Source organism: Quercus suber, unplaced genomic scaffold (genome assembly GCF_002906115.3).
Source record: "Quercus suber isolate HL8 unplaced genomic scaffold, Cork oak 2.0 scaffold_148, whole genome shotgun sequence".
Lineage (NCBI taxonomy): Eukaryota > Viridiplantae > Streptophyta > Magnoliopsida > Fagales > Fagaceae > Quercus > Quercus suber.
Window position 1 is genome coordinate 762,677 of NW_027069609.1, and position 9,015 is coordinate 771,691.

At 34.0% G+C, this 9,015-nt stretch overlaps 1 long non-coding RNA gene across 2 annotated transcripts; it reads right to left on the reverse strand.

The window, feature by feature from the left end:
* Positions 1 to 882: 882 nt before the first annotated feature.
* On the reverse strand, positions 883 to 8,612 carry LOC136069043 (uncharacterized). 2 transcript variants are annotated; one of them, XR_010630331.1, is made up of 6 exons: positions 8,382 to 8,612; positions 5,713 to 5,887; positions 4,887 to 4,952; positions 2,634 to 3,581; positions 2,159 to 2,557; positions 883 to 2,064 (listed from the first exon to the last, which is right to left on the reverse strand). It is a non-coding gene; the product is annotated as an uncharacterized LOC136069043 (long non-coding RNA). The 2 variants fall into 2 exon arrangements; XR_010630332.1 differs by lacking the exon at positions 4,887 to 4,952 and having other exon boundaries at positions 8,382 to 8,610.
* Between the last annotated feature and the right edge of the window lie 403 nt (positions 8,613 to 9,015).

Here is a 9,015-nt window from a genome sequence, read left to right on the forward strand (position 1 = left end):
AAGCAGATATCCAAAAACTGCACAACATCAATATCCCAAAGGGATGAAAAAAATATCGACCAATTAAGCTGACGGTCTCATCAAAGTGACGAGATTGTCAAAAGATGAGCTTGCCAAGTTCATAATATGAACAAGGCTATAAAATTAACGGTCCCGTACAAGTAACGGTGTCACCAAGATGACGGGCTCATCAATAGCCCAGTCCATAACGAATAAAAAGGTTATAAAGTCAACAGACTCATCAAACCCTTAAAACAAACAAGTCCAACATTAGCCCATGACGCGAACAACTTCACCCCAGAAGAATGAAAAGATGATTAAAATCCCTTAAAGGGACAAAAGGGTTCATTAGTCAATAAAATAGATGAGGCCATTACTTAATAAAGTAGACCAGATCACTAGACTTGACGGGTCCACTAAAAACGCCCTTCACGTAAAAATAGTTACTAAAGCTGACGGCTTCACTAATCTAACGATGTCATAAATAGACACCCATTACTTAATAAAATAAACAGTCATCGGAGCTGATGGCTCCAAAGAGGCGTCCTACATACAAAAATGGTCATTGAAGCTGACGGCTTCAATAAGCTGACGACATCATAAAAATAAACAAACCTATAATCATCGCGAATCAGTGCCATTGGATCATTATCCACGACTAAGCTAACGGGCCTAGCCTACGACTACAAAATAGCTATTAAGTCTACAAAGCAAACACTCCTCAGAAAGAAAAGCACAAAGATAAATAACAATACATACATGTTCATAAACGAAAGGTACCAAACATCAACAAACATATCACTTACAAACAAACGCCCAAAAACAAAGGAGCACTTAGAAACATTGTTTGCAAATTAAACAAAATATGAAAAAAAAAAAAAAAAAAAAAAAAAAAAAAAAAAAAAAAAAAAAAAAAAAAAAAAAAAAAAAGAGGAGCTATGGTCGAGCAACAAGAGCATCACTCGAAGTCTTTTGAATAGCAGGATTTTCCATGTTTAGAACCTCAACAGAAAGGTTGGGAGTAGTGATGGGAGGATTCACAGCGGTTTGAGCCAAAACGACGCCATTATCTTCAGGAAAGGCATCCTCGGAGTCGTCACCTTCAACAACGATGGCATCGTGAGCAGGTGTCATCGGCGAGGGATCATCCAAGGTGATCCCAGATAAATCCAACTCTGGAAAAGTTGATGATGTACGGCACAATTTACTATTTAATTATTGTAATTTATTATTTTTGGTATTTTTATGTAAAAAATGTTATTTTAGGTTTAGATGATTTATTTCCTTGTTTTTAGGTGCATTTAACACTTTTTAGATCAAATTTGATTCCTGATATGGTTAGGTATCAATTACGAGTTATTTTAGAATATATTTTCTTGTTTGTCAAGTTTTATGAAGCCCTTAAATAGGCCATTAAGTCTGTAAACGTTTTTCAAAGATATTATTGAATAAAAATCAGAAAATGTGAAGCTTTGCTCTTCTTTTGGTTCTTCAAGAACTGTGAACTTATCAGGGATTCTTCCTTGTGGCGTTCAAACTTTATACCTTTGGTTCGTGATTCAATTATAATCATTGGGTCAAGGTCTATTGCTTATACCTTTGGTTCGCGTTTCGCTTATAAACGTTGGATCAGAGTTCTATCAAAAATCTGAATTTTAGCTTTCTTGGGCAAGTATTCCAATATTTTTGTTGGGTCTCAAAGCGTGTCGATTGAGGTTCATATCAGCTGACGCAACTTGTTTAAGGCAGTCCTCAAATCCAGTACCGTAGTATCCACCACAAGAATCAATGAAGGAATCAAACACCTTGAATCTTTGGACCACGTCAACCCCAGCCGTCTCCACCTGCGCACGAAGGGTCGTCAGCTCTTATTAACTCCTCCTTCTGACGACCTGCCTCTTCTAACTTCTACTTTGTCTCTTTCAGCTCAACGTTCAAAAGACGAACAGCCTCTTTGTACTACACTCGCTGGTTCAACAAGTCAGTGTTATGTTTACTAATGCGAGTAACGACCCCTTCCTTGGCCACACACCGGTCCTAGAGCGCTTTTACACGTACCAAAGCCTAAGAAGGATACAGCCGTCAATCAATAAACAAGAAAAAGATTTTTTTTTTTTTTTTTTTTTTAAAAAAAAACTAGCTAGGGGAGATGGCTTACCCGTGCTAGGTTGAACAAATCTGACGCCCCCAAGTCCTTTTTCCCCAACAAAGCGCAAGGATCTATGTCTGTCGGTTTTATGAACGATTCTACCTCTTTGACATCATAATCCTTGTGCATCAGTAGGCAATGGGGCCCCTCAAGGACAGGACCGGAAAAAGTCATCACCCCCTTTCCTACTCCATGGCCTGATTTGGGGGGTGACTTCTCTAGAGGCTTATTTCTAGAAGTGACGGCCACCTTTTTAAGGGGACGGCCATCCTCCCTGTCGGGTTTCCTCTTCAATGAACCCTTAGTGACGGTTTTAGGGGCTGACGAGGAAGTCAACTCCCCTTTTACCCTCTTCTTCCTTTTGACGGGCAGCAACAGCCCTTATCTGTTGCTTAGCGACCTCCATTTCTGTAAGGACAATAGATATGCATGAGAAAAATTGACGATAAGAGCCAAAGTAATGGAATGGTAGCAAACTACTCACGATGGTGAGAAAATTCCTCTAGCTTGCGAGCTTTAGGCGTCAGTTCTGGGGCCCCTGCAGTATGCGAAAAGAGTGTCAAGAGTAATTAAATCCCAACACTTTCGCTCCTCTAAGGGAATCTCTAGAACCCGACGGATAAAATCCCTCTAGTCTTCAGTTATAAGAGGACGAGTGTTGGCTAAAAAGAAAAATAGGCTGACGGCGTTAAGACACTTCAAAAATAAATAAATAAATAAGTATATGAAAAAGCTGACGGTCTAAAAGCTGTCGGCTAAAAGTTGAATCCCTAACGAAAGCCCAAGTATTATCAAAATAATCACAGGGCATCGTCTCCCATTCTTCTTGACAGCACACTCAGTCCGTCCCTTTAACAAAAAAGTACTTACTCTTCCAATCTCTATTTGAATCTAGCATCTCATACACTAATCTCAAATCCCTCTCCTTGACGGCAAAATGGTACATCCCCTTAGAAGAAGAAAGATGCTAGGGTCTATAGCAGTAAAAGAATTCATCTAACAAAAGTTGACAGTGTCCTCCACTCAGACAACCCTACAAGATCTCAACACTTATAAAAACTAGCTTATAACCCTGTGCAAATGCACGGGATTTTTATAATTGTGTTGGTTGTTTGTTTATAGCATCATCAATGTACTTTTCTTTTTTATATAACATCATCAAAAGTAAATAATACTTCATCAAAATAATATATATTAACACAATTTGAATAACTGGGAAAAATTAAACTTACAGCAGAAGAAAAACAAATACCTTTCTTCATAACATCATAAAAATTTAGATTCATAGCTCAAAATAACATTTAAAATCCTAAAATAAACCGAAAGTCAAATAGTTTAACACTTTGTTTATGGACTTCATGCTTTCTCTCTTAAAAGTCTTTATGGGTCTAATGTTGTAAGCAACCAAGCCATTGAGGATCTTTTTGCATACCTGGACATATCAAAAGATTCAGAACAAAATGTTAATGTTAAATTGATTCCAAATGAAGATCACATGCAAATGCGAAATTAGTTCTACCATCTAAAATCTAGATCACATGAATGAGTGTTAGATAGCTCTTATCATTTCTTTTTCCTTTAAACACGTCTAATAAAAATTTTACTTATAAAACAAAGTCCAATAAAAAAATAAAATAAAAACATAGGAAAGTATCTATTAGAATATAGTCATATTTTTCTTGTCTTTTAATAAGGTGTTGCCAAATTTCCATGGAAGATCAAAGAGTAAAAAAAAGAAAAACTTGGTAAAAACCCAAATAGAAGATACTAAAATTGATAAGGCTAATGTATATGCATGTTCAGCTATTTACCAATTATAAGGCGCCTACCTACTACCATAAAAAAATTAATATTAATATAAAAATAAAAAAAAATTGTAAATCATTTGTGGTAGTGATGTACTACAAAGGAGAATTAAATGAGTTCAACAATTTCAGTATCAATCTACAATCTAAAAGAGAATTCAGCCAATGTCAGTTGGAGAATTCATTTGGGCATTTATACTATTGTAACTTGCCTATGAGCTTAAGAAAAAAAAAATCATTTTTATGGTAAGCATTAAATGTAGTTTGTACTCATTTTCTTGCCCACTAAAATGAGGTCATTGAAAGACATAGAATTGGAAGTATGATGAAAAAATTAAAATAAAAACCCTCATTGTCTCCAATCTGAAAAACAGTAAATTATCACGTTTTAAATTCCCCAAATTTTATAAGATCAAAAAAAGAAAAAAGAAAAGAGTAACAGAGAAACAAAAATGATGAAAATGTGAAGCCAAGGCTTGGAAGTTTGAGGGGGGTGTGTGGGAAATATGAATGAAAGTTCCTCTAATAGGCAAAAAACTAAAATTTATGCTTCATTGCTATTTACAGGCTGCAACATATGTATAGTTTAACCACTCTTTTAACTGTTTATGAGATGCAACTGCCCCACAGTTACAAAAAAGCAATAAACAAATTTTTTGTTACAAAAAATGTTGAATTCATGCAGTTAGTCTATATTGATGTAACTGACTTCCAAAACAGTTTTTCAAATGAATAGGATGCACAAACGTATATAATTTCTTAGTGAACTGAAACACCAACCAAAGCTCCAAAATGGTCATACCATTGCAACCAACAAATGTCTCAACACCCAAACACAAATCCACAACTACCCAAAGTTTACCGACCACAAACCAACATAAATTCATTGGAAAAATGTTTGAAATAACAATAATAAATAGAGTAAAACTCACCTTATATAAGATCATTGTTTTCTTAAACTCTGAAACCAACTTAAGTAGATAGCCATTTGTCTAAACCTACAATAGAATGTTAATAATTCAATAGCCAAAATAACAAAAGGCTTACAAAGAGTACTTGGCTATTGAGGATCACACTACACACCCACTTTAAATCACTGAAAGTAGAATCCCTGGTTAGTTCTTGTAATTTTTCCTCTTTTTTACATAGTGGATTTGTGCTTCACTTTTGGTCATCAAGGAAAAAAAAAATAGCAATGTTGCAGCGCTTATAATTTTAATGTGACATTAACAGACATTGAGAAAAATTAGGACGCTGAGAAAGCATTGGTTTCATAAGTAATCTAGCTTCTTTTATATAAAGACATGCCTCCCTCATAATGCGAAGACCAAATAACATGCGGAGAAAAGGCACCTCTGACATTATATTAGTAAATAAGATTTAGTTAACCAACTCCAACTTGCAACCACCACAAAACAGGTTCCAAAAAAATAACAAATAGCTATATAACGTCATAATACAATTGATCTACTTACAGAAAATGATTCTTTTGCACACAGAAATAACCATTGATTAAAATGCACTGGAGAAATGAACAAACAAAATCTGAAATTACTAAAGGATCGAACCTCATCCAATCAACCAAAACTAAATCAAGAACAAAAAAAGACTCAAGTAGGTATCTAACTGGAAATTAGTGTTCATGAAAAATATTGATGTCACACCAAATAAAAATTTTATTATTTGTAAGAGGTGCAAATTTTTAAACTTGTCAAAAATTGATTTTACATAAAATATTAATAAGTTGTAGGTTCTTACATGTTTTCTCAAGGTTGTTCAGCACCATCTTGACTTGTCATCTTGCTCTAGTATGCTCCTGTGCTAGATTGAAATACCTCCAACTCAAGAAATTCCAAAAGAAGAAGAAGCTACTTCTTTTTATTTCTCCCCAAATCTTATAATTTTGTGGTTCTATTAGGCAAAGTTAGAAAACCTAAGAATGAAAACATACAACACAAAATGAGGAAATTAGTGGAGATGAAAAAAAAAATTACAGCAACTAAACTAATTTATGAAATTTACAAATGACAAATTTCGCTAATGAGTCCAAATAGAAATTCTCCATCAAATGAATAATACCCTTCATTCTTCCTCACACCCACACTGAAATTAGAGTTCAGAAGCAAATGATGACAGGGCCTGAATTTATTTTGTTTTAAAAAGCCTTAAATTTTTTTTGTCTTTGATAAGTGAGTCACATTAAGAATATTGATGAAGATATATACATTAATCAAATTAATAAAATAAATTCTTGTTTTTATTTTCCTCAAGAAACAAAGTAGAAACAGAAATTGACTTATAACATAGATGATTCTGATTTAATTGAAGGCTAAGAGGCAAGATTTTTGCTAAAACAGGAAGGGCAAAGTATACTCAAGCTTTGTAATGCCGTCAATAACTGGTGGTAATTGTTTTCATTACTAAATTCTTAATCAAATTGTAAAGTAATAGCATCTTCAGCTGCAAAATGTTATTTTCAGACTTCTACAATTGAATATTAAACATTAGACCACAACACAATGCTATAAATGCCAAAAGGGCTTCACTTTCCACCAAATAGAAAGAATGCCTTTGTTACCAAAGAGTTGTAGGGCTGTTATATCGTAAATATTAATTACAAAGGCAGGTATCAATTATACAGAGGATTCAAGGGATAACACTAAGAACTTAAACAATTATTTTTTTTTAATCCATACTCATCTATGAATTTCTCGTATGAAAGCTGTACCATCTACCTAAAGTTTAATGTAAACAATGTGTGTGTTTTCTTTAAGCAGCATTCATATTCATTTAGTTATCTAATCAAAAGTTTCAAAGTGTGAACTTTTATAAAGCAACGAGTTTAAAGTGACGAACAATAAACCTACTGGTATTGATCTTGATTTGGAAAGATTTTGTTTCAAAGGTGGCAAAAAAAAAAAAAAATGGAAGTCTAGAAACAGTGAAAACTGAATTAATTCTTGGACCTGAAATGTGCATAATTTTGAAGCGTTTTTAACGCTAGAATTAAATGAATTCAAAATTCAGAGGCAAGAAAAGAAAATCTAACAAAAAAACTGCCAAATAAAAACCAAATCTAACCAAAATACAATAATCAACAAAACATAAATCAATTCAAATTTCAGGGGCAAACGAAAAAAAGTACAAATCTAACAAAAATAGGCCCAAAAAAGAAAAAACAAAATCTAACCAATACACTAATCGACAAAACAGAACTTAAGAAATTGAAAAAATAAATGCGAGATTAGGGTAATAGGTAGCCAAACCTTTAACCTTGATTGAGTAATTCCTTTTGCAGAAAACCTAATGGCTTTTTCTGGCATAGAAAATCAGTATTTTGCGATTGGAAAAAAGACAGAATGGAAAGGGAAGATTTATTAGGAAGATGGAATATAATTATATAAACAACACTGAATGGTATAGAAAGAATAATAAGGCATAAACTATGTAAGATCAGAAACTAAGAATGGAATCTTTCTTGTTACAGGGAAGGAGCAGAAAAGTAGGAGAAGATGGAATTATAGACAACAGTTTTTTTTTTCTTTTTTCTTTTTTTTGAGAAACAAATACAATGAATTCCGAAAATGATCACTCAAAACCAAACCAATCTAAATCAAGCCAGAACTAATGCAAAAATAATTTAAAATGTAAAAAATAAACAACGGGCCAAATTACCTAGCAGAGGCATGCTAATCGAAGCCTAACTCGAAACCAAAACTAACTATAACTAAATCTAAACCGATCCAACCAAGAAATTCAAACCTAAATCATATTCAATCCCCAAATTTAAAAACGAAAAGAAAAAAAAAAAAAAAAAAAAAAAAAAAAAAAAAAACAGAAAACAAAACAAAACAAAAGCAAATATCTAAAATTGAGGAAACAAACATTTTGATAGAAAACCCAAAAACCCAAAACAAAAACGAATCAAATCTAAACCCATTCAACCAAAAAAAAATTAGAGTTTTGAGATGCGTACGAAACAACCTTTCACAATTTAATTGGCAACATGGATTAAGAATTCTAGGATAAAACAAAAAATCGATCAGTAATTCTATCAAACAAATTGTATATTAAAAATAAAGTTGTTCGCCTAATACATTCAGATTTTAAATAATCCAAGGCAAATTTTGACTTTTAACCACAGTAAATCAAGGGCAAAATCCCTAATGTTACCACCAAAAGAGATATAGAGGGATAATTTGGAACCAAAGCATCCAAAGAAAGAGAATCAACCCATCTAATTTTTTTTTAAAAGGGTAAAAGAAGAACCCTAGAAAATTAAGTAAGGGGAATTGCCGGTTTTGAATTCAAAAACATAGAAATATTGAATATTTAGGATTCTAATTCGAATAGGAAAAACAATGATGAGGAGTTTCAATCTTTCAAACAACAAAAACAATATTTCAAGAGGAAGGGAGTACGCTGACCTTCGGTACAAAAAGACAGAAAATATACCGGTGGAGGGTATGGTGGTCTGATGGTGGCAAATCCTAACTTTCTTCTCAGATTTTCCTCTCTCCACCATCTTCGCAGACCGAAGTTCTTTCTCTATCGTTCTCTTTTTCGGTTCTCTTTTTCTCTCTGCAACATATGTCTGCTTTGGGTTTTTATGTTTTTTTTCTTTTTTTTTTTTAAGCGGGTTGGGTTTTTATAAGACTTTTCCTAAATGGTGCACCGAACGGTTTTTTAAATAAGAAACTGGAAACGTGGCAGCATTTTAAGGGGGTTGTTTTGGCTTACGTGTCAGCACCTCGTAAAAACTTCTACTATTATATATAGTATTAGATCCTCCGTGAGTTGGGAGCAATCTGGCTAATGGACAACCTAAGAAAATTAGCCAGCTGTCGGTGTAAGGCCGTCAGGGGCAGTCTGAGCCCCGCAACAAACATGGCTCTAGGACTTCCTGAAGTTCCCTCACAGGACTCCTCGTCACCTTTATCTCCGTCACTATCCCTCTCTCCTTCCACCTCAGCTTCACCCTCCTCACCTATTACCTCCTCTTGACCTTCGTCTCCGTGATTCCCTACCTCCTCGTTAGGAGATTGAGCTGACGTCTCCCTC